The sequence below is a fragment of the Lasioglossum baleicum genome, chromosome 8 (genome assembly GCF_051020765.1).
Source record: "Lasioglossum baleicum chromosome 8, iyLasBale1, whole genome shotgun sequence".
Classification (NCBI taxonomy): Eukaryota; Metazoa; Arthropoda; class Insecta; order Hymenoptera; family Halictidae; genus Lasioglossum; species Lasioglossum baleicum.
In genome coordinates this window covers 2,111,069-2,136,921 of record NC_134936.1, presented here as the reverse complement: position 1 = coordinate 2,136,921, position 25,853 = coordinate 2,111,069, and the positions used below count along the sequence as shown (strand labels likewise).

Genomic DNA, 25,853 nt, shown 5'->3' with positions numbered 1-25,853 from the left:
CACCAATTTTTGCGGATATTTGCCCTTATTTTTTTAGATAAATTCGAAAATATCCGCAAAAATTGGTACAAAAGTGGTGCATCTCCGTCTTTAATCATTGTTTAAACATGTTTAAACAATCGTAATGTATTAATATTGGATATCACTGTATTCGGGAAAGTCTACAGAATCTTTTGCTGTAAAGAACAATTCAATATCTTTTATAATAACATCGCAATATTTGTTTAAAGTTGAAAAATATGTCCTTTTTTTAAACTCCATTTTCTCAAAAACCGGACGTATAGGAAAAAAATTAAAACCAGATTCGGAATCAGCACGGGAAACTCTACAAGAATCGCATAGTGGGAATCGAAGTACTTTTAAAAAGTTGAAATTTGTTGGACAGTGTTATTACTGTTTAAAGCTATCAATGTTCGAATAGCGAGCAGAGTCGGAGCGCAGCGAAGCATAGTTTGTAGACGGGCGACGTGGGTTAGCGACGTAAGAGGAGCGCGCGAAAAGCCAAATCACGCTTAATGCAATAATAATAATAATAATAATAACATTGATGTATTTTTTCTTAACTAATCATTAATGTTTCATTACTACATTGTCCAGTCCAAGTTTCGCATCCATACCTTTTACGAATCAAAAGTTACGAGGCAATGTCACACTTTACCCCAATCCGGCACACTGTGCGCCGCTGCCGTCTTCAGGATCCGTCGAAAGGTTTTTTTCGTATGCGATAATGGCCAACTCATCGAAGAGGAATCGCGTTTCCGACGAAAACTTTGAGAGGCGAGTGCTGTTGAAAGCAAATATGAAGAAGAGGTGATGAGATGTCATCCACCATCCAGCAACCAGGAACCAGGAAACAGCCCCCAAATAGACAGCAACGTGGAAGACAAGCGCCAGGATGTCAGGTTAGTTATCATATAACATTACATGACTTACATACGAGTTATATTAAAGCTCCAATTGTACATGTAACAAACACATTTTCATGCGAAAACGTTTCTCTTTTCATGTTATCGGAAACTAAAGGACGACGGCGAGGACGTTGGCGAGGACCAGCGAAAAAACAACAAAAGGAAACTGTGAGCGAAATCTGACCCCGCTGATCACCTGATGCCAAGAAGAGGACGTTTCGTTAGAAGAAGACAAATAAGAATCTCAACAGCAACAGCGGACAGATCTAATTGTAACAATTGTAAAAAAATTAATGGAAATTAATTGTTATCTTGACCTTGACATCTAGTGTCATGGACAACATTCTGAACAACTTTTCTGTATACTGTATACAGGGTGGGGCAATAACTATTAGCATCTCATTGTCAGATATTTTCGAAATTATAAGTTTCACGGAAATATTTGCTAAAATAAAAGTGCACAGTACGAAGGGGGCCATCCGGTGGCGATAATAGTTTTTTTTGCAGGTGGAGGTACTTCGGACATTTGAAGGTCATCTTCATTTTTCTTAAATGGAATAAGGTATTTTTTAATACTGTAACAGACCTACATAACGTAGGCCTGTTACGAACAAACCCCTGTCACACCTCCACCGGTTATACACGACGACGCGAATCTAGTACCACCGGCCTCCTGTCATAACAACAACACCGCCTGTACCGCACATACCCCACACCCAGGCCCGTATTCCAACAGGAATCCAAATCAAACTTCCAAAATACTGTTCAGAAGAAGGTATACGTCACCATCAAAATACCGCACCGCACCACCATCCCTTACCACCGAACCGTTCCTATAAAAGCCGTCGCGAACAGACTAGAATCACCTGAGTCTACCAGTAGCCATCCGGGAATCACCTCGTGCGATATTCCAGTGCTCTGAGTATTCTACCTGTAACCGTTGTCCACGTCTCCGCCGTTATCGGCATCCTGGTTCCGCTGGTACGAGCCGTGCTCTACCTCGAACACCCGGTGCGTCACCGGTCTCTTTCGCTAGGCGCGTCGCCTCCGAGAGTCGACGAACAAGAAGTGGTGTGTCACCCCTTCGGCTTCGTCGAAGAAATCCTGTTGTCCTGTCCGTCCGCTGGTGCGAGCCGTGCTCCACCTCGAACACCCGGTGCGTCACCGGTCACTTTCGTTAGGCGCGTCGCCTCCGAGAGCCAGCGAACAAGAAGTGGTGCGTCACCCCTTTGACTTCGTTGGAGAACCTCTCGTCCAGTTATCCTGTCGCTCCGCTGGTGCGAGTTGTACTCCACCTCGAGCATACCCGGTGCGTCACCGGTATATTTCATGAGACGCGTCGTCCACGAAATCGGCCGAACTAGAAGTGGTGCGTCACCCTTCGACGTCGCCTAAGAACCGCCTAGAAAGTCACCCTCGTGAGGCGAGTCGCCCACGAGGCCAGTCGAGCCAGACAAGGTGCGTCACCTTGACCGAACTCTCTGAACGACTGTCCGGAGGAACTTCGATGACCCGTGCGTCACGGACATCGAAGGACCACGACAACCCAGCCTAGGTAGGGAGATCACGACGACAGTCGTGATCTAACTCTACTCCTGTCCATCCTGCCTGCGTCCTACGCCACATACAGGTTAAGGTAGCACTCTCACGGTCACACGTTCTAAAGTCACGGGCACCGTAGCATTACCATCGCGCACTGTATCCTGAGGCACCGTATCCTGAGGCACCGTAGCTTACGCGTCCGAAAGGCAGCGAGTATAATTTATTTACCCGCAACCGACTCGTCTCAGTTATTTCACCCGTACCGACTCCGTTCCTCGCGTCGTCACTCCACTTGTCGTTTAGAACCCTGGGTCGGCGAGCTGTTCAACACCAAGGAGCCCGAACGCGAGGAAGCCGAACGACGACGAAACACACCTGTTTCATGGCGCCCGAACAGGGACTGAAGGAAAGGCATCCGCGTCGCGATTAGCGACAATTAGCTTTTCAAAATAAACGATCAACGGTTCAACACGGTAACGCGCGCGTTACCAGAGGACCAGTACGCCGCGTAACATTCCTGAGCCGCGTTGAACCGTGACCGCGCCGTCACACACACGCGTTTCGTACCCCAGACGCCATCTCTGGATGCGCACCGGTATTACCTGCCCCGAGAGTCGAAATTGCGAACACACCGTTGCAAACCCCCGCCGAGGAAATCGGTCAACCACCGGGACTACGGACGAACACCGTCAACAGTGGGCCGATCTGATTAACCTGCAGATCACCGACCTCTTCGACATGACCGAACCGAAGACCCCGCAATTTTTAAACACCATGCAACCAGGCACGTCCCGACAAGCCGACCCAATGGCCGGCACCAGTAGAGCGGCCGCAGAAGAGCAAGAAGACACCGGAAAGAGAATGGACCGGATGCGCAGGTGGGGATGCACGGCGGACGGCAAGGACCCTTTCCGGTTCCTCGAACGGATAGGGGAACTGGCCCATTCATACCACATCTCCGACGCAGAATTGCTAGAAGGGGTGCCGGAACTTTTGCGAGGAGACGCCCAAGACTGGTACCGGGACAACCGCTACCAGATCAGCACATGGGAGGAATTCACCGCAGACTTCCTGATGGTCTACGCCGGTCACAAGACCCCGGTGCAACGAGCACGCGAAGCACGAGCACGCGTACAGAAACCCGGAGAACCGTTCCATGAGTACATGAACGCGCTCACCACCCTCATGAGACGAGCGCTCATCCCGACGGACGAATATTTGGAAACCATATATGAGAACATGCTGCCCGATTACACGGCCATCATCGATCCAGAATCGATTTCCAGCATCCGAGACCTGCTCCGACACGTGCAACGCATCGAGAGAGCCATGGAACGGAAAAACCAGATTCAACGTGCTGCCAGCCGGCCCCTCGCCGCCGCTACCAACGAGAACCGGGACCACACACCAAGCCAGCACCGCACCGAACCAATTGAGGTACGACCAGCCCAAATGAACAACACGCCCCGCGGGGAAGGGGACGCCAGCGCAATACAAGGTAATAACGGCAACAATTACAGCCGAATGACACACTGCTGGCGGTGTAAACAACGGGGCCACACCCGTTTCGAGTGTAGAAACGCCTACCGGAAATTCTGCTCGCGATGTGGTCGAGACGGAATACTCACGAAGGAGTGTCATCCACCGGGAAACGACGCACGGGGCTCGTCGCGAACGGGCGAACGCCGGCCCCAGACATAAAGTATACGCCCCACCCCTTCCTACCGATTCGAATATTAGGAAGGGAAATCGACGCCTTGCTCGACACCGGTGCCCAATTGTCTTGTATCAACGCCGAAGCGTACGAATGGGCACTCGAACAAGGCATGCAAGCATCCGAACCGAGCACGCTAATCAGCCTAGCAGACGGCACGAGCATGCAACCCGCCGGCCGCATACGACTATCATTCACCGCACTAGGCACCGAAAACCAACAGGACTTTACCATACTGCCGAATATGGGTCCGCCAGTATTACTGGGTATTCAAGCTATCACGGCACTCCGAATGAACCTGAAGCCGCCATACGACATAGCAACCTGGCCCACCGCCTGCCTGTCCGAACCATGCCAGCAAATGGGCCTCCGTGTACCAGATGAAGGTGCCCGCCGACAGTTCGACGACTTCCTACAAGAGGAAATGAAACTGTTTGAAACGGTACCGGGACGAACAAATCTCATCGAGCACCGTATCAAATTACTCGATGAAACACCGCTCAAACAGCGCTACCAACCCAGAAATCCGGCAATGCAAGCGATAATAAACGAGGAAGTTGAGAAAATGCTCAATGACCGAGTAATAGAGCCGTCCAGCAGCCCGTGGAGCTCACCGGTGGTAGTTGTGAAGAAAAAAGACGGAAAGCCCAGGTTCTGCGTCGACTTTCGTCGACTAAACGACCGATCCGAGAAGGACGCGTACCCATTGCCACATATCCAGGCAACTCTCGACAAATTACGAGGGGCGAGGTATTTGACTACCCTCGATCTAAAAAATGGGTATTGGCAGGTCCCACTCGAAGATGCCAGCCGACCGCTCACCGCCTTCACGGTACCGGGAAAGGGTTTATTCCAGTTTCGAGTCATGCCGTTCGGTCTACATTCGGCACCCGCCACATTTCAACGGCTGCTCGACCGAATAATCGGTCCTGAACTCGAACCATACGCGTTCGCATACCTGGATGACATAATCATCGCCAGTAAGACCCTCGAGGAACACCAGCGACATTTACGAGAAGTCTTTCGACGCCTCCGCGCAGCCGGACTCCGCCTGAATCCCGATAAATGTCGATTCTGCGTTAGCAGCCTCCGCTACCTCGGACACATTGTCGACCAGCAGGGGATACGAACCGATCCAGAGAAAACGAGCGCGATCGCAAAGATAACTGCACCAAAAAACATACGGGAAGTTCGACGTTTTCACGGCATGGCCTCATGGTACCGGCGGTTCGCACCAAACTTTGCGGAAATAGTAGAGCCGCTCACGCAGCTTACACGGAAAAACGCAAAGTGGAAATGGACCGAGGCCGAGGAGAATGCATTCCAGACACTGAAGGAGAAACTGGTCACCGCACCAGTACTCGCCTGCCCGGACTTCGAACAGCCGTTCACCCTCCAGACCGACGCCAGTGACCACGGCCTGGGAGTCGTGCTCACACAGGGTCCTGCCAACGAGGAAAGAGTTATCGCATATGCCAGCCACACGCTGAGCACCACAGAGCGAAAATACAGCGCAACGGAGAAGGAGTGTCTGGCCGTCGTCTGGGGAATTCGGAAAATGAAACCTTACCTAGAAGGTTACCATTTCACGGTTCTCACAGACCACCAGGCACTTCGTTGGTTGCAACAAATCGACAGTCCAACCGGACGACTGGCGAGATGGGCCCTCGAACTGCAACAGTACGACTTCGACATCCAGTATCGGCCAGGAAAGCTGAACCATGTAGCCGACACATTATCCCGCATCGAACCTGTACCAGGCGTCAGTCTCCTCCGCACCAAACCGCGTAACGACTCCTGGTACGAGAAGAAGATGGAAGCCGCGCAGCACGAACCCGCCTCAGTTCCCGATTTCCGGATTTACGAGGGAAAACTGCAACGACGAATACCGCATCAGCTCGATTACAACGAGCCAGATTCCGGAAACGCATGGAAAATATGCATACCGGCGATCGACCGAGAGGCAGTGCTACGGCAATTTCACGACGACCCCACCGCGGGACATCTAGGAATCGCCAAAACGAGCGTCCGCATTGCCCAGAGGTACCACTGCCCAGGGATGTTCCGAGACATCGCACGACACGTTCGCAGCTGCGTCAGCTGCAAACAATACAAGTCACCGCCTGTACCGCCACCAGGACGCCTCCACGCTAATCCCGGGACACAACCGTGGCACACCGTGTCCGTAGATCTGGTTGGGCCACTGCCGCGATCACGCCGCGGACACATCTGGCTACTCGTCGCGCTCGATCGCTTTTCGAAGTGGGTCGAACTTACACCCCTTCGAAAAGCCACCAGCACTGCTGTCGCCGCGGCGATCCAGAAGGATATTATCCTACGTCACGGAGCGCCACAGATCATTATATCCGACAATGGACGCCAATTCATTGGAGAGGCGTTTACCAGTCTACTACAGGCAGCCGGCATCACGCACCGCCGTACACTTCCGTATGCACCACAGTGCAACCCGGTCGAGAGAGAAAACAAAGTCGTGAAAACAATGCTAGCTCAGTACGTCGGGAAAAACCACGACCGCTGGGACGAAAAATTAGACGAGGCAAGGTTTGCCATCAACACCGCATGGCATGAGGCGACCGGATACACGCCGGCATACCTGAACCAAGGCCGAGAGTTAAGAGTACCAGGACAGCAAGCAGCAGACGAGCCAACCGCCAACCCGCACCAACGCTGGAAAAATCTACGAGAAGCCCAGGAACTGGCCAAACTCCACTTAGCGCAAGCCTTCGGCAGACAAGAGAAATATTACAACCTGCGACGCCGCGAGTGGAGACCGGCCATAGGGGATCGCGTTTGGAAAAAGGAACACACACTGCCCGACAAGGGAGCGGGCATAGCTGCTAAGCTAGCCCCAAAATATAGCGGTCCCTATACGGTACAACGCATAATATCGCCAGTTATCGTTGACCTCCAGGACGGAAGGAGACAATGGATTCGACACATCCATATCCAGGATCTCAAACCGGAACACAGCCCCGAAAACGACGCTCGCCCGGAGAGCACCGAACCGGACGCGCAACCAGATACCCCCGCAGAACAGACCAGGGTACCCGCACCTGCCCCTGCCCCGACGGCTACTCCGGCCCCACGCGGCCGAGGCCGACCCCGGAAAATAATCCAGAGCATTTGTCCAGTTCACAGAACCAGTTCAGTTCACCAGCAGCCAGGCACACACAGCCCAAAGGAGCCGCGAAGCAAGGAACCAGGGAACGAAGGTTTCCCCACACCCGCAGACCACCGCGACACACTGACGCCAATACGGTACCAAAGGAAAAACGCGACGTGCCCAACAACGTGGTACCTACTACCAAATGGCCGACGCATTGAGGTACCGCTACGGCTGACCACCTCCAAACGCTTCCTGGCGTCTATAGGGGACGAGAGGTGGGTCCTAAAATTCGATCGAGCCGGACGACTGAGGCGATGCCGACAACGAGAGGGGAACAACAACGACGCAGCACCACACTGACATTACATACACACACACACACCTTTTGTTTCTCTGACACCAGCCAGTATTACGAATTTCTTTTGTAACAATGTATACCAAACCTGTTTCTTCTGAATAAATCAGTCTCGCCGCCTTTCGCTCGTCACCCCGAAGAAGGAGGGGGGTGTAACAGACCTACATAACGTAGGCCTGTTACGAACAAACCCCTGTCACACCTCCACCGGTTATACACGACGACGCGAATCTAGTACCACCGGCCTCCTGTCATAACAACAACACCGCCTGTACCGCACGTACTCCGCACCCAGGCCCGTATTCCAACGGGAATCCAAATCAAACTTCCAAAATACTGTTCAGAAGAAGGTATACGTCACCATCAAAATACCGCACCGCACCACCATCCCTTACCACCGAACCGTTCCTATAAAAGCCGTCGCGAACAGACTAGAATCACCTGAGTCTACCAGTAGCCATCCGGGAATCACCTCGTGCGATATTCCAGTGCTCTGAGTATTCTACCTGTAACCGTTGTCCACGTCTCCGCCGTTATCGGCATCCTGGTTCCGCTGGTACGAGCCGTGCTCTACCTCGAACACCCGGTGCGTCACCGGTCTCTTTCGCTAGGCGCGTCGCCTCCGAGAGTCGACGAACAAGAAGTGGTGTGTCACCCCTTCGGCTTCGTCGAAGAAATCCTGTTGTCCTGTCCGTCCGCTGGTGCGAGCCGTGGTCCACCTCGAACACCCGGTGCGTCACCGGTCACTTTCGTTAGGCGCGTCGCCTCCGAGAGCCAGCGAACAAGAAGTGGTGCGTCACCCCTTTGACTTCGTTGGAGAACCTCCCGTCCAGTTATCCTGTACTTCCGCTGGTGCGAGCTGTGCTCCACCTCGAACACCCGGTGCGTCACCGGTCACTTTCGTTAGGCGCGTCGCCTCCGAGAGCCGACGAACAAGAAACGGTGCGTCACCCTTTGACCTCGTCGGAGAACCTCCTGTCCAGTTATCCTGTCGCTCCGCTGGTGCGAGTTGTACTCCACCTCGAGCATACCCGGTGCGTCACCGGTATATTTCGTGAGACGCGTCGTCCACGAAATCGGCCGAACTAGAAGTGGTGCGTCACCCTTCGACGTCGCCTAAGAACCGCCTAGAAAGTCACCCTCGTGAGGCGAGTCGCCCACGAGGCCAATCGAGCCAGACAAGGTGCGTCACCTTGACCGAACTCCCTGAACGACTGTCCGGAGGAACTTCGATGACCCGTGCGTCACGGACATCGAAGGACCACGACAACCCGGCCTAGGTAAGGAGATCACGACGACAGTCGTGATCTAACTCTACTCCTGTCCATCCTGCCTGCGTCCTACGCCACATACAGGTTAAGGTAGCACTCTCACGGTCACACGTTCTAAAGTCACGGGCACCGTAGCATTACCATCGCGCACTGTATCCTGAGGCACCGTAGCTTACGCGTCCGAAAGGCAGCGAGTATAATTTATTTACCCGCAACCGACTCGTCTCAGTTATTTCACCCGTACCGACTCCGTTCCTCGCGTCGTCACTCCACTTGTCGTTTAGAACCCTGGGTCGGCGAGCTGTTCGACACCAAGGAGCCCGAACGCGAGGAAGCCGAACGACGACGAAACACACCTGTTTCAATACATCAATCGGGGCAGTTGAGCATTCGTTATAAAGGAGTACTAACCTATGCATGCCGAAAAGTTAGTAGTTTAGGAGATATTTCCATTTAAACAACTCTAAAACACCACTTTTGTTAAACAGTGGAAACATTATAACACTTTAATGGTGTTGATATACATTATTTCCACTCTACGTTCAAATTATTAATGAGTAGACTGCGGATGTTTATGCAAAATAAAAGTTGTTTGCGTCGATTTCAAGAAATAGAAACCAAATAGAATACTATTTTCTCCCTTAATCATTTTAATAGATTTAAAATCATATATTGACATCTTCAATTTTCAAAATTTTCCTACAATTTCGAAGTTCATCTACTTAATTTTCCTATAAATGCATAAAGATCCGCAGTCTATTAATGAGAAATATAATTTTATATTTAGCTCCTGTATCTTGTAATTGAGGCACAAACTTCTTATTTGGCATAGAGTGGTTCCACTTTACGATTCTCTTTTTTCTGCATGTATCGCCGACAATACATAACGCGCTGCATGTAAATGAAAGTACCTACCGAAATCCCCTGGAGAACATTTCGGGGATACGGAACGAGCTTTCCTCTATTGCTGTTAGTTCGCGCGCATAAGTTTCAACAACCGGTTCTGCATTCCGAAACCGAGGGGACCAACCAGTTCCGGGAAACTTTTATCCAAGAGGCCACGGCTCCCGACGCCGTTTCCTCTGTCGACGGAACTGAGAAATGGCATCCGCGCTCGAAGGAAACAATAATAACACGCTCCTCCCTTGTCCGCGAAAGGTGGCCCTTGCTTTTTACGATTTCATTTCGTCCGGTGATTCTACGCCGCAAAGTAGACCGCGGGTATCGCTTGCACGCTGATGCGAAACCCTTGGCGCAGTGACGCGAAACCCTTGCACGATTGTGGCGAGAGCGAGACTATTCGCACGGTCGTTTGTTTAACTCTTTACACTCGACTCTACCCTCCGAGGGGTCACTAAAAATTGGAGGATGGGGTAATGACGGTCACTTAAGCGGTTACACACACCTAGAAGACATAAAACTAAGGCAAATTACCAGAATCCTTTTTAGGGTGAAAGGGATTTGTTTTAACTGCTATATGTGCCCGTAATTATGAAAGTGGTCAAAGTCACATATTTTTTGTTTCGAGATACATATGTTTAAAGGAACCGTAATAGGAACATATTTAAAGTAATGTTACGAGCCAGGGCCGCGAGCAGCACGAGTGGCCGGCGAAGGGTTGTTACCCTAGGAATATTTGTTAGTTAAGGAACGCGGACGAACCCAATGCGAAATTGCGGAGCCGCTAGGTTGGATAAATCTCTGTTTGGACAATTGGAATGTCGCGAACGAACTTGATGCTTAATCAGAGAATCGCTAGGATAATTAGTAAGCCTCGTAACTAGTATAATTTAATTGATACAATCCGAGCGGTAAGATTGTATCGTGTGGGGACGTTCAATTACTTGATTAGGATATTGGACAGTAATTATGGATTTAATGAATTTGAGTTAATTATATCAAAGAACACAAATATATTCTTACTATATAATTCGTGTTACAATTGTGTAATTGTCGCGAATGGATTGAATTTAGAATAGAAAGAATTGAAAGATGATATTACCTAAACTAATTGTAAGATGCACGGTGCTGACGCACTGGCAATGCGGGGGTCTCGGAGCAACCTTATCACTGCCTAACAGATTTTACACCAAACTCACGGAATCTGTACAGTTAAACTTTGATTCAAAAGAAACGAACGCCCGATCTCACTAATAGTTGACTTCCGAGATGCACACGACGCGACACGATTCGTGATTACGACAGTACTAGCCCACGAGAGTAGAAATGCAAAGGCTTATACAGGGTGTTTACCTACAGGTGGGAGAAAATTTAAGGGGTGGTTCTCGACGATAATATAAGACGAAAATGAAGAATAAAAAAATTGCGATTTCGGCTTCGTTATTTAGTTATTAACAATTAAAAATCCGCCTAAAATGCTGCAACACTTCTAACAAAAGTATACGTTGCGTACGTCAGACAGGCGCGCGACAGTCTCGTATCAAGTGACAAACGCATGCATACCTTGGTTCTCATTTGGGGCCCCAGCGAGGTGAAAATGTTTAAAAAATCGGTGGACGACATTGAACCTACCTACTCGTTAAAATCCACAAGGGCATTTCTAATATCCGCCCTATGGAATTATCGAGTAGAAGGGGTCAATGCCCTTTCACTTTTAAATTCTTCTCAAACATATCCACAAATCCTTATCCTACACTATAATTGTTCATAACACCGTACCTAATATACTGGAATAAACGCTCTAGCACTATTTACAATATCATACACCCGCACTACGAGTTTACAGAGAGTACAAGTTTCCTGAGGGGAATGAGGAGAATGTAAAGAACTGGTAATCCTTTAATGTTGAAACACTGCACTTTATTGAACTTTATTTACGTCGCGAGACTCGCTCACAGACGGAACGGACATCTTGAGGTCGTGTGATTTCTGCGAACGGAAATCTTCGACGCGTGCGAGAAGAATCGTCCGTACAAGCTAGCATCCGTATGCACACAGATTCAAGACAGCTGATGAGGTCGATGCCAGATGCCAGATCGATAAAACAAATGAAGATCTACAATTGTCTATCCTGTTTTCACGAATTTCGTGATTCTTTCTCATTCTGTCTGTGACCGCGAAATATCTCATGTGTGTGCATTGTGCATTGATCACATTAGCTGTCTTGAATCGGTGTGCATACGGATGCTAGCTTGAACGGACGATTCTTCTCGCACGCGTCGAAGATTTCCGTTCGCAGAAATCGCATGACCTCAAAGATATCCGTTCTGTCTGTGAGCGAGTCTCGCGACGTAAATAAAGTTCAATAAAGTGCAGTGTTTCAACATTAAAGGATTACCAGTTCTTTACATTCTCCTCATTCCCCTCAGGAAACTTGTACTCTCTGTAAACTCGTAGTGCGGGTGTATGATATTGTAAATAGTGCTAGAGCGTTTATTCCAGTATATTAGGTACGGTGTTATGAACAATTATAGTGTAGGATAAGGATTTGTGGATATGTTTGAGAAGAATTTAAAAGTGAAATGGCACTGACCCCTTCTACTCGATAATTCCATAGGGCGGATATTAGAAATGCCCTTGTGGATTTTAACGAGTAGGTAGGTTCAATGTCGTCCACCGATTTTTTAAACATTTTCACCTCGCTGTGGCCCCAAATGAGAACCAAGGTATGCATGCGTTTGTCACTTGATACGAGACTGTCGCGCGCCTGTCTGACGTACGCAACGTATACTTTTGTTAGAAGTGTTGCAGCATTTTAGGCGGATTTTTAATTGTTAATAACTAAATAACGAAGCCGAAATCGCAATTTTTTTATTCTTCATTTTCGTCTTATATTATCGTCGAGAACCACCCCTTAAATTTTCTCCCACCTATAGGTAAACACCCTGTATAGCCCTGCAATGACGGGTGGTACTTGTCAGTACCCTTCAAGTGAACATTCGTATTTTGTCAACGACCAGTTAGTCGTGCGTATGTTTGGGCCCTAAACTAACCTAAACAGTTATGTAGATTTATCTAGGGTAGCTCTGTTCGTTTATCTAGGACGGTTCCTGCCAGAGATGATATTGAAATTACATTCAATTAATTCAGTTTAAAATACATATTAGATTATGTTACTGAGGGTGAGTTGATGGTATACGATTGAAATTGATGTTTAGGTTGATTGACGTTGACCACGGACTTGAAAAAATTACGAAATAATCGCAGATTGAAAGTGTGTGGAAATCACAGTGGACAGAATAATATTCAGAGACGCCATAGTTGTCTTGCGTTAAACTTCTTTAATGTGATTCGAATAGTCATGATGGTTATGCATTTACTGCATCGTTGCCTATGTCGACGATTGCGAGGTCGGATTTCGAGTTTCGTAGATTTTCAACAGTAACGATAACTTCGAACTCCGTTACATTGAGAAGTTACGACGAAGAAAGTAGCTAACTGGATGAAGGACGATGCGCCTTAATCTTGGAAATCAACTTAATATAATTCAACCGAACCTTGTGACAGTGCTTTTAATTGAACTCGCAGAAAACTTGGCAATTGTTGAATCCAGTTTGAAACTCCGTTCCGCCTTGGCATTAACCGGCATGGTAACAGGTTTGAATCTCCGTTAAATAATTTAGTCCGATGTATAAGTGAACCATTTGATCGAGTTTCTTTTGTCTTGGCTGCTGAATTACTTCTCGCAATTAAATATCGCTATTTTCGATCAAGTTTTGCCCGAGTCAACGCTATTATTAATTTTATACTTTAATTTTACTCGGCTGCTGAAACAGGCGCGATTCATTGATGCTCCTGGAATTTCATCCACGGGGTATCGATTATCGAAATATTTCAATCAACTAAATTGAATCTGCAGTATGAATATCGATAAATTGTTGTGTGTACAATAGTGTACATCGCAGACATTGTTGCTTCTTTTTTGCCCCGTAAAAGACGTGTAATATAGAATATTCTTTTGTGTAGCACTAATGCATCAGCTATCGAGAAGAGGTTGCAGTTGAAGATCGCGAAAAAATATTGGAAACTGAAATTAGATTGGATGGTAGCTGGCGACCCGGAAAGGGAAGTTCGGTAACGCCGGGCGGATGTCATTTGCGCAAATTGTTAAAGTTTGCTCGTACAATATTTACGGTGCCGTTTGATGAATATATATGATAGGGTGCCTCTCTGTGCCGTGAAAATGCATTTTTGGAACGCAGGTTTAATCTGTCAACGCGTAGCGGCGCAATTTGATTCGGATATTGAAGAACCGATTGCCGACATAAAATATTCGGTACATTTTATTGACTCGATATTTCCTTGAACGCGCGATGAAACGCGAGTGCACGCGCAATTTGTACACAAACACGACGACGCGACGGATGGAAGTGGCGATAATTTCGAATAAAATCATTATCGAGGCAACGCTACATTTTAAATAAATTAAGGGTAATTGAGGACCCGGTATTAATTACTATCGACTCGCATGTGGAAATATGCTCATTTCTCTAATACTTTTCTGTTTGCATCGGATGAAGAGCGCTCGCTTCCGATTTGTAAAATATTGGGATATTTTGTCAGTTATGTTAACTAATTTCTTAATATATTTAGTAGATTTTAAAAATAATTTAATGGTACTGCATTAAATTACACTTACTCATTTTTACCATAAATGCATATAATAATCCGCAGGCTAGTCATTAATGAAAATCACACAAAGTCTAAATAAATTCAATATTGTTATTTTTATAAGACAATACACACATGCTAGCCAGATTTAATGTTTGGTAGATCTAGTGTTAACAACTTTTTGCCGGAGACAACAGAATTGTTCATCTCTGGACGCCATAAAACCGCCGAAAATTCCATGGTTCCTCTATGCATGGAGTCTCCATGGAACTCGACGAATAAAAGGTGCAACAGCTTGGCCATTCTTTGCCATTCTCGCCGGCGTCATAATTCTCTCGAGGTTTCATACATTCTGTATCCTTCCTTACCAGCCAGTATCACGATAATTACATAATTTAGTAGTTTAGTGGCGGGAAACGTGAGTGGACGCTGGTGGTATGCATTTAATACCAGCAGCTGTTTCCCAAGAAAAAGAGAAAACAGTCGTCCTCCCGTCGCGCGATGCCTCGGAGAAATTACTTTAATCGCGAGACGAAGACAGATTGTTTCTTCAACTACTCAACGCGCAATATGCTGACGATGCTCTTTCTGTTCGCCTAGTTTGTGGTGATTTTATGTTTATCGAATATTTAATGTTCGCAGTGTTTTTATTAAAAGATAGCAGATTTTACGCATTTATGACGAAGATCAGTAGGTGTAAATTAAAACAGTAAAAATAGTAGAGGAATTTAAAAATACTCGTATACTGCTTTCAACCTATTAAACACATCAAGAGAGAAAATAAATTTATACGTCACTCCGGTTCGTTGAAAGTCGCGTAGCAAATGTTTATTGTGCATAAAGATTCGTTGTCTATTTATTGATTAGAGTACTTTGATGCTGGAATCGTTAGATGGATGAATTTTTAGCAATTTGTTGCGCAAAGATACCAATGCGCTAACCCTTTCGGAACTTCAAGAGTTATTTAACAGTATTAAAAGTGAAAACATTCGTATAACAATGAAATAATGATGAATAGCGTCTTTTTCAAGATGCAAGACCAATAAAACTTGTTTTCAATAGAAATAAGTTTGTTTCAATTTATTTGCCAATTGTATGAGTTGTGACGTGGCAGGTTTCGCCGACGTCCCTCCGAACCGTTCACGAGAGGCGTTTTTTAAAAAAAATAAAAAAAAAACAGAATATGTGGGAGGGCCATTTCGGGGGCACACAAGAAAATATCAGTGGCAAAGACAAAGAAAATATACAATGTCAATAGAAGATTCAACAGTCGCGGGCTGACCACACTCTAGGTACGGTCCCGTTCCCGCAACCGGAAATTACACAAAAGGAAATAACAGTACAAGTCAAGCGTGTGCCATTTCATGAAAATAGAATACAATTCGGATTTTTTTCAACAGCCACGCACCAACGCACAGTGGTCCCAAAGTCCGAAAACGTGGTCAAAACCTAAAAAATTAACTTCCAACTAGGTAAGTTTTAATTATGGAGTTGGTTATTCTAAGAGTGTTTCTACTTGGAGGTAAACGGCAAGAAGGTCGCATTTTATTACCTGACCATTGACCAACAATCGCAGTCCGAACTTCGGTTTTATTAGACAGTGCTTTCATACTCCTCCAAGCCTCAGTGCGAATTTTCAGTGTACAGTATACAAATTGTATTGTGTCGTATTGATTTTAAATGTGCATTATGAATGCTGTTTGTGAAGATAAGTTGCATAGTTTTTAGTGCCAAATGTTTATTATTAACTGGTAACTATGTATGCAAAAGAGAACGTAAAAGTGAAGGCGTAAATTTTAAAGATGTAGAGTGGAAGTTATGGATCACGGCAAATCACACCCTGAAACTTGTTTAAGCATCTACTTTATACAATTATCTTGCAAATGACACAAAAATGAACGGCAGATTTTGACAGATTCGTTCGTAATACTATTTTTTGTAATATAGAGTAGGTATTCTGTGAGCTTTGAAAGGATAATTGAAAACATTCACGTTCCTGGATTAGATTGAAAATTTGTGATGTAATGTTTTCAAGGTCGCTGATTACGAATCTGAACTTAGAATTCCGAAAAACAAAATGGCCGATACAATATGGCGGGCGGGTATTTGAAAAAATGATTCAATTTCTATAAAAATTGGTAGTACGATGTGTTCTGGATCTCTGATTACGATTCTGAACTTAGAATTTCGAAAAAATAAAATGGCAGATTTAATAGTAAAAGTGTCGCGAATAAGTTGCCCGACAGTTTTCATGAAAAAATAATTAGAAACAAAGAAGAATTGTTCACATACATTGAGACACCATTGCAGTTTCTTGAAAAAAGCTACAGAATTCGCCAGAAGATAGCGAATCGGTAGGATTATTGGAAAAGGAATATCTAATTTTTCGGTTATCCATTAGAAGTTATTTCGCATAGGACGAAGTATAATGAGAAAGAGCCAGCGTGAATGGCAGAAGCATAAGACACAGACAGAAATGAGATCGCAGCCTGGAATGCCATCGGAGAAAGAAACTTAATTTTCCCTTTAATTCGATTCGATGTCGCGCTCGTGACGGGGAAAGGAATCGAAGTTGCCGGAATATCAATCGGTTTAGGAAGAAATTGGTTCTTCATAATGTCTCGAAGCTGGCCAGCGTTATGTCTTCGCGAGGTACCGCTAGGTATTATGTACGTCCATTTTCACGGCTTTATCGGTATTGGAACCCGATGCGCTGCTCTTAGAAATAGAGTTCGACGTAACTCCATTGCGCGATCGACTGCCCTGTCTCCTTGGAGAAGACTTGCCGACGGAAAACTCAAAAATACATTTCGCTTCGTGGCTGTGCAGTTTCGTGCACGGAAAAGGTAATTTCAAAAATTCTGTGTCCAACTTGATTCGTTCGACATTTATTGTAACTACGTGAATGAATAATTGAATCTACAGTGAACCACGGTAATGTTCGGACACTTTTAAAAGGACGATAACTATTTTAACAATTCACATACCAAAAGCCTATTAATAGGATTTTCAATAATATATCATAATTGTATAGCATGCATATGACATATGTAAAATTACTTTGAATTATTCATTTTATGCATACGATTATTTATTTATACAGTTATGATGTCATCGCGTTCGGACTTCTCTTTGAGAAAATTAGCGCGAATTTGTTCGCTTCGAACTAGATGCAACCCGATTTGAGGGTCGACGTAATGAGCGAGTAACTTCTAAATTATTATAACTGCTTGCTTCACTCGGAAAACTATAAAGCTGTAAGCCAGTAGATGTCGCATGCATTAACGTTTTACTGATAAAGTTCCTGGAACTAGACTTGTTAGAGCTGCATGTATCGCTGGAGGATTAATTGCCAGCAATTCCCAGGTGAACGAATTTAACCAGCATTAATTTATGTGAGTTTACCAAGCATCCGGATGCACGGCATGTTTCTGATTTGGGTTGGATGGGTCGCAAGAAAATGTTAAAGCGCAATGGTCTTTTATTAATAAATTGCCACAAACTGTGAATCGCAGTAATATTCGGACATTTTTAAAAGGATGATAACTTTTTAAATATCAGATCATATACGACTTGGACTTTTTTTTAGAAGTTAGAACGATTAATTTACTACATGATGTGAAAAAGAAATTTTGAAAAAATTGCAATTGGTAATGGTGTTTCAGAGTTATTTAAATTGAAATATCTCCTGAACTACTAACTTTTCGACAATGTCCAGCTGCATCGATTTATGTATTACAAAATAGCTCATTCCATTTAAAAAAATGAAGGTGAAATGAAGGCGCCCTTCGTACTGTGCAATTTTGTCCGGACCTTTTCGCAGCACCACCGAGGTGACACACGAAGCAAACCCCGGAGCAGAAATCAGAATACATCGAGAAGTGATTCGAGTCGTACCAACTTCGCTTGTTAAAAGACATCGAAAAAATTTCTTCCGCGCGTGGCATTGTAAAAACCACAATTTTCTTGAAATTGTGCAAGTTTAACGAATTTCCCAAGGTTAAAAATCGTTCGTGCCACAATCTCCATAATTATATCATATTCTACAGTTTTAGCTGTCGTTTAAAAAAAATTTCATCGTTCTATTTCATTTCTATCGAATGTTCTTTCATTTTGACATAGAATTCATCGGTTTTACCCACTGTGCGCCGTGGTGAAGCAGTGTACAAGAAAAAGAGCAGAAATTGATGTACATAATAAGAACTCACCAATTCAACCGTAGATGAGTGAGACGAGCCGTCCACAAAACTCCGTACGGTGTTGGTTTGACGAGAAGAGATGGTCCATCCTTCACCATCGCCGTAGAACCGCCCTGGAGGCCTTAACGTTAGCTGCGTCGCCGATGACGTTGCAGATTCGAGAATCCCGACCCGTCCAGGCCGATCGCGGTGGAAGCCAAGATCACCAGCACGTCTCCGCCGAGTACCAGGTCCGTGAACACAACCGAATCGCGATCCTACACTTCCACGAACGCGTTCCGTCGCGAACACGTGCACGCACCGTCTCCGCGAGCACCGTATCCCCGAGTTCGCGGGCAGCGAGCACCCGTTAAAGATGATAAACACGTGTTGTTGTTCCCGAAACCTGCGCACCACGTCCAATTCCCGCACCGACCGATTTCCTCGCCGTAAATGAACCCCGGCTCGGCGTGCGTGGGGATACCGCCGCGAGACCCCGATCACCGCCGAGAATGGCTTCCACGTGGTCGACGCAGGTTGCAAATCCGGTTACGCGGATCCAGCTCGAACGACCAGAAAATGTTCGCGAGTGGAACAAAGCGAGTTCGAATTTAACAGTAAAAGGAATTAATGAAATTTTGATTACGCAACACGCACGTGTGGCAAATGTTTGTTTTAACGAAGCACTTTCACCTTTACAATTAATTGTTTCTCCTAAGAGATTTGTCACTCTAACAATAAATAAACGCGATGGTATTATAATAGACGCTCGTTTGAATTAAAGCGATGCGGTTCGCGCAGAATTGCGAAAAGAATCTCCTCGTTGCCGTTTGAATGAGACTGAGATTAAGACGTACCCGACGATCGCGTTTAAAACGAACAAACAACTGCTTAGAGAGTTAATCGCAGAGAGGGAGACAAGACAGCCGGTCCCTCTACTTATAGACTGATCAGTGTCCAAAGAAACAGGTGACATCCTGTTTCAAGACCAGATCCTTCTAGAAGGATCTGGAAACTGGATCAGCCAATAAGTAGGTCGATTCACCGGATGTCTTGCCACCTAGCGTTGTGATTGGCGGCCGAACAATTAACGACGCCGCGCTATCTCGTGGTATCGGCGCGACGTCAACAGCCTTACTCTGTTCGACGCGCGCGCATCTTGAACACAATTATCGAATCATTTTTATATTTTTTAAAAGAAGAAAGCCCAGTCTATAAATTTAACATACAAAGCATTTCTTAATTGGAAAGTAGATATTCATCAATAATAAATATGTATCAATCGATAGCGAAACACACTAATTAACAGTGTCGAACAATATTGGTTCAATAATGAATATTACTAAGCAATTTGATAATTTTCATAATAGAATTGTTCAAGCAGTGGATAAAATTATATATGTTAATAAACGATGTATTTACTATAACGTAATGCATGCAACACAAACGATCAATCAATGACGGACAAATTTTCACTTTCACTTCATTCATTTTTTCCTCTCACTTATTATGTTTCTCTCTTATTCTCGCCACGCATATCCACGCAAGAATACGATCATTTAACTAACAACAATTTTTTTAAAAAATATGACAAAGGGAATGTGTAGCAAATAAGAAGTTGTCAGTCTTTCACGGAAAGAGAACGTAAAGATGAAGTTAATGTACAGTTAATCAACTAAGAAAATTTCAGCTGTATAAATAAAAACTTGTTTTCTGGAAACCAGGCGATTAAAAATAATTGTGATAGCTTGTTATTGCACGGTGACCCGAGCAAGCATTGAATACGAGCATGCATTTGAAAACAGGAATGAAACTCGATCATATTGTTGTAAAGTTGCGGAAAATTGCATTATATGTAATACATACCATCTACTGCTATTGAAACCTTGCTCTGCCGGTAATTTCTTTATTTGATTATCCAATTTCCAATTAAACTCAGTTTTCATTTGAAAACATAACAGCCATCTTGGTTCGTCCTCGTATGGCACGGCGATCTCCGAAGAAGGAAATAATTACAAAACGAGAGAGAAAGATCGCAACGTAGACTACAAGAAATGAAACTATACCACTTGTTTCGAGTTGAGTTTGTCTTAAACTTTTGTTTGATTATTTAAACATCAATTTTTGAGTTTGAACATTTACAGAGTTTGTCTTAAACTAGTCTTAAACAATCATAACACAAGCTTTCAACTCCATCGTTATTTAATTTTCCATTAATCAATTCATCGAAAAGCATTTCTATTAATTTCCAATAAAAGATCATGGCCGTTGAGAAAGTGAATAAAAGATGTCACCGTTGTTGTCGTTTGAAACTTCAATTGTCCATTTAGTTTCTTGCATAATAAACGAGCATCTTGCACTCATCTCAAAACAATATAATCATTTCTTCTTGTTAAGTTCCGAGAACAATTTGACGTTGGATATTAACTCACTTCCTGAGGCTGCCACACGTCTTGCACAATCATCATGATTAGATTTAATAGCAATCCACACTGGCATTGTCCACGTTGTACTTACACTTCATGTAGGTGAAGACAAGAACTGCATTTCCTCTTACTCTATTTCGTCTTCGCGTTATTCGTGCAATGGGTATCTGTAAGATTCTAAACGCACGTTTAAAAAATTATGCAATTGTGCAATTTGAAACAGTTCAGAGATTGAAATCATTTAACAATGTCGGTATATCATCTTCAATCTTGAACAGACATTGTTAATCAGTAAGCTGCGGATTGTATGCAATTATGACGAAAATGTTTAGGTGCATTTTGACGGAGACGTTATTTTCAATGAATTAAAATTATATATACGTAAGAAATAAATCTTTACTAATCAATTACTACACATTTAAGAAATGAGGTATTACACTAACGAGCATAACTGATTCAACACACTTTAAATCAGAACAACTTTTCTATGAATGGACCAAACGACTTCAATTTCTCTGTAAGGCTAGAAGAATTAGTTTAGTAAATAAGGTCTAAAAAATATTTTGAAAAAAATGCATTTGGTCGGAATTGCGAATAAAAATAGTAAAAATTGATTTTTACTACTTTTTTAGCTGGGCCAATAACGAAAATGTAAAAGATGTGTTTGGTTAACTCGTCTAAATTATATACGCTCCGAAAATTTCATTGAAATCGGTTAATTGGTTTACAAAAGTGGTAAAAAGGCTGCAAATCTTGAAAAATTGCAATTTTTACCACTTTTGATCGTTTATAACTCGTAAACCAATTAACAAATTTTGATGAAATTTTCGGAGTGTATATAATTTATACCAGTTGACCAAACAGATCTTTTAAATTTTCGTTATTGGCCCAGCTAAAAAAGTAGTGAAACACAATTTTTACTATTTTTTTCGCAATCCCGACCAAATGCATTTTGTCAAAATATTTTTTAGACCTCATTTACTAAACTAATTCTTCTAGCCTTACAGAGAAAATGAAGTCCTTTGGTCCATTCATAAAAAAGTTATTCTGATTTAAAGTGTGTTGAATCAGTTATGCTCGTTAGTGTATATCAGTTTCATATCCATAAAATGAAACAAATCATTGTGTACAATGGAATTATTCTAGGCCGGAACAAATGTTTAATGTTCAAGTTAAAACAGCCCCGACTGCAAAGAGTTAAAAAAGTTATCGTCATTTTAAGAGTGTCCGTTTATTAATGGGAGTGTTTGTATGACAATTGTAAATCTGGGAATTCTCTCTCTCGAACGAACGAACGAACGAAATTGAATCGCAGCGATTACATGCACTCCCGATCGCTCGCTGCCGCGGACGGTTAGTGTACTCCGCTAATTGCACGCGGCATGATTTGATGGGACGCTGGAAAAATGCGCTCCAGATAAACTGGTGAATTTATGCATTCATAAAAGCAGGGCCGGTCTGTTCGACGCCCCGCCGATAAATAGAAAACGATAACGAACCGCGCGATGATATTTTATACGCGCGACCCCACGTGTCCGGAACCGGACAGGTGGAATTGGAAACCGAGTTCATTCCGTCAAGTATATTTCACGCGATCCCGGCTACACCGTTCCGATGTTTGATATTGATATTTTTTGTCCAATTCTTTCTTTCGCACGAATGTTCACGCTCGAACATATTTGATCGCTCGTGTACACTTACAACTAGACATCTGACATTCATGCAAAATAAAATTGTCCTACATACATAGATGATGGGAAGCAGAAATTCAATCAAAATTAATTTCACCCATTACATAATTACACTGTCCAACAAATTTCAACTTTTTTTATGTTTCCAATATACTGTTGGGTTTAAACATGTTTGAACAATCATAATATATTAGTATTGGGTAACACTGGATTCAGGAAAGTCTGTAGAATCTTTTGCTGTAAAGAATAATTCAATATCTTTTATAATAACATCACAATATTTGTTTAAAGTTGAAAAATACGTTTTTGTTCAGTCATGTTTCTCAGAAACTGTGCGCATAGGAAAAAATTAACCCGGCGTTAGTTAGGTGGGGTCTCACAGACCCCAGAGATTTTAGATTGATTGTAACATTGTGAAGATGTTCCATTAGTTAAGTATTTTTGAATAATAAAAATTTAATTTCGTGGATCTGCATTTTTACTCTGATGAAATGCAAGCCTGTTAAGCAATACCTAATCTTATAATTATGAAAAAGGTATTTTTTTATTTCTATAATGCAATATATTATTTCGGTGGGTCTGTGAGACCCCACCTTACCACTTACGATACATTTTCCCACCTTACCAACTCCGGGTTAAGGGCAGATTCGGAATCAGCGCAAAAAAGTCTATAAGATCCACCCAACAGTATATTGAAAACATTTTTGGTGGTGGACAGTGTTATCTTGGGGTACCTTGGAAATGATAATGTTCTTAGATTCTTCCAGGTATGCGTATACGTATATTTCGGACCTTGTGTGACCGTGATGGTCATTATGATTGCATACATGGTATAAGTATTACGTTGTACCAAAAGTTTCTTTCGAAATGTGTTCCTTTAATATTGCTAAATAAATATTAGGTTACGTTCATTTTTAAGAAGAGTTCAGGCCAGGCATTGTATTTTTAAAGAATGAAACGACAGGTTGTTTGCTGGCACTGTACGTTGCCAAAATAAATTTTGGTAATTATGTATTTACGAAGTAGCACTCCTCTCCTGATGAAATTTAAATATGTTATAGATTTCGACATTTTGAACAATTTTTTCCTTTTCCAATATGTATAGGGGTTCGCTTTTATAGTTTTCGAGATACATATTCGCTAAGAACTATGTATTGCTAATATTGTATTGAATTTTCTGTATTCGTGAACGCTCCGTGGTAACGTAAGCCTGCTGCCGCGCGACGTCTGTTTACTTTTTTTTTGTAAACACGCTGCGGAGATGAGGGAGAGAACAGGGGCTCACTCTCGTCATACATATATAAGGTGACATTTCAATTTTGAAAGACTGTTAACAAAAAAAGAAATAAACAGACGCCGTGTCGCACAGTGTGACGAATGGCCTTTCTAGCTGGACAAAAGTAACTTTCAATTAAACAAAAACTAACTGTGCTAATATTATCTAAAATAACCATGTATTAAAACCCTTGAATATTAAAACTTAAAATTCTTTTGTTGTATGTTTACAGAACGTGTAAACTTCACCTAAAAGGCGGACGCCTAATCTATAAATGAATGGGCACATTGCCCCATACGCGCTAGAAATATGTTAAAATGTAGTAAGGAGTATTTAAATTTTCTATGTATGATGTGGATATAGCATATCAAAACATGTTGTATTTTCACTTTAGTAATTCCAAATTATCGATAACATTCCTCTATTTTTGTAAATTGAGTGTCAAAGACCTTATTTATCCACAGAAACGCCCATGTTACTCCTCTTCGTTAATGAATTAGTATATGCCCCACGTCGCTCCACGCGATGATTTTTACATTATTATAAAGTAGAGATTCTCTAGTTTATTGTAGTACCAAAATTGGCTTGCTAAACGTTGCTAAACTATTCTAATTTTTACAATGAAGTTACGTCGTTTTACGTTCACGCTCGTGACAATCACAGCACGGGCCTTTCCGAACTCAACCGATGCCATCGTTATTTAGCGGTTTGTTTAGTCTACTCGTTGAAACCTATGGATTGGTCTCGTTCATTGTATATTGAAGGAATAAACAATGATAATATCCTCAAGTTTCCCTCTGAACTTTCTTCCTATGAAAATTCGTTTCTTCAGTCTCAGAGCGATCAGAGTACAGTGTACATCTCCCTTGCGTTTTTTTTCGTCACACTGTGCGTCGTAGCAGCCTTACGTTGCCACGGAGTGTGCAAGAATACGGAAAATTAAATACAGTATTAGCTATAGCTTTTGCGAATATCTCGAAAACGGAAAGCGACCACCCTAGGAAAAGGAAAAAGTTGTTCAAAATGTGTAGCTGCATAACATATTTAAATTTCATCAAAATCGGAGAACAGTGTCTCCTTGTAAATAATTACCTAAATTTTTACTCCAGTAAATATTTCGATTAAATATTTGTCAAAAAAACTTGTTGAACACGACGGTAGATTTCGAGCGCATGCGACGCGTAGAATGCTGATCGACTGCGGCAGTTTTTATTAACTCAATTTGTTCAAAGAGGTAACAGGAAAAATAACAGTAATATAGTAGCTACAGAGAACATATGATGGAGGAGCGACAAGAGGAAGAGAAGGTACGCGAGCGAAAGAGAAAATATAAAAAGGAAAAAAATGGGAGTGAGGGAAAAGAAGAGGGAACGTGGGTGAAATGATTGAAAGGAGTAGAGAGTGGTGAAACGAAGATATATATTGAAAATCTGTACACCTGAAAATCATGTTTCCCTTTTGTGGAAACAACAAAGGTCTTACTAGTACTTTTAATCGCGAATCAAGCGATAGGTAAATAATTTTAGTCGTTCAAGGCCGGAATTATAAAGGATGTTCCATTAAGGGATGTTATTTTAAATTTCGCGCTACTTTTTATTTGTGAAGATTGGAGTTGTCACTCTTAGACGCGTGATCAGTAAAATTGAAAAGAAATTGTTAATTCGAAACCAATCCTTTTTTTTATAATTTAGAATAACACTTCTAATGGAAGACCCTGTATTATTCTCACTTTTCACAAACGATTTTGTTTATACATTAAAACAAATCAAATAATGCGTATGTATTTTAAAGAAG

At 43.3% G+C, this 25,853-nt stretch overlaps 1 protein-coding gene across 1 annotated transcript in view; it reads right to left on the bottom strand.

Annotated features, from left to right (window-relative positions):
• LOC143211118 (acyl-CoA Delta-9 desaturase-like) overlaps positions 1-19,656 on the bottom strand; it is a 285,417-nt gene extending 265,761 nt beyond the window's left edge. The window contains exon 1 of the mRNA XM_076428575.1: positions 18,697-19,656. The gene's annotated coding sequence lies outside the window, so the exon portion shown is untranslated. The remainder of the gene's footprint in view (positions 1-18,696) is intronic.
• Positions 19,657-25,853: the final 6,197 nt, after the last annotated feature.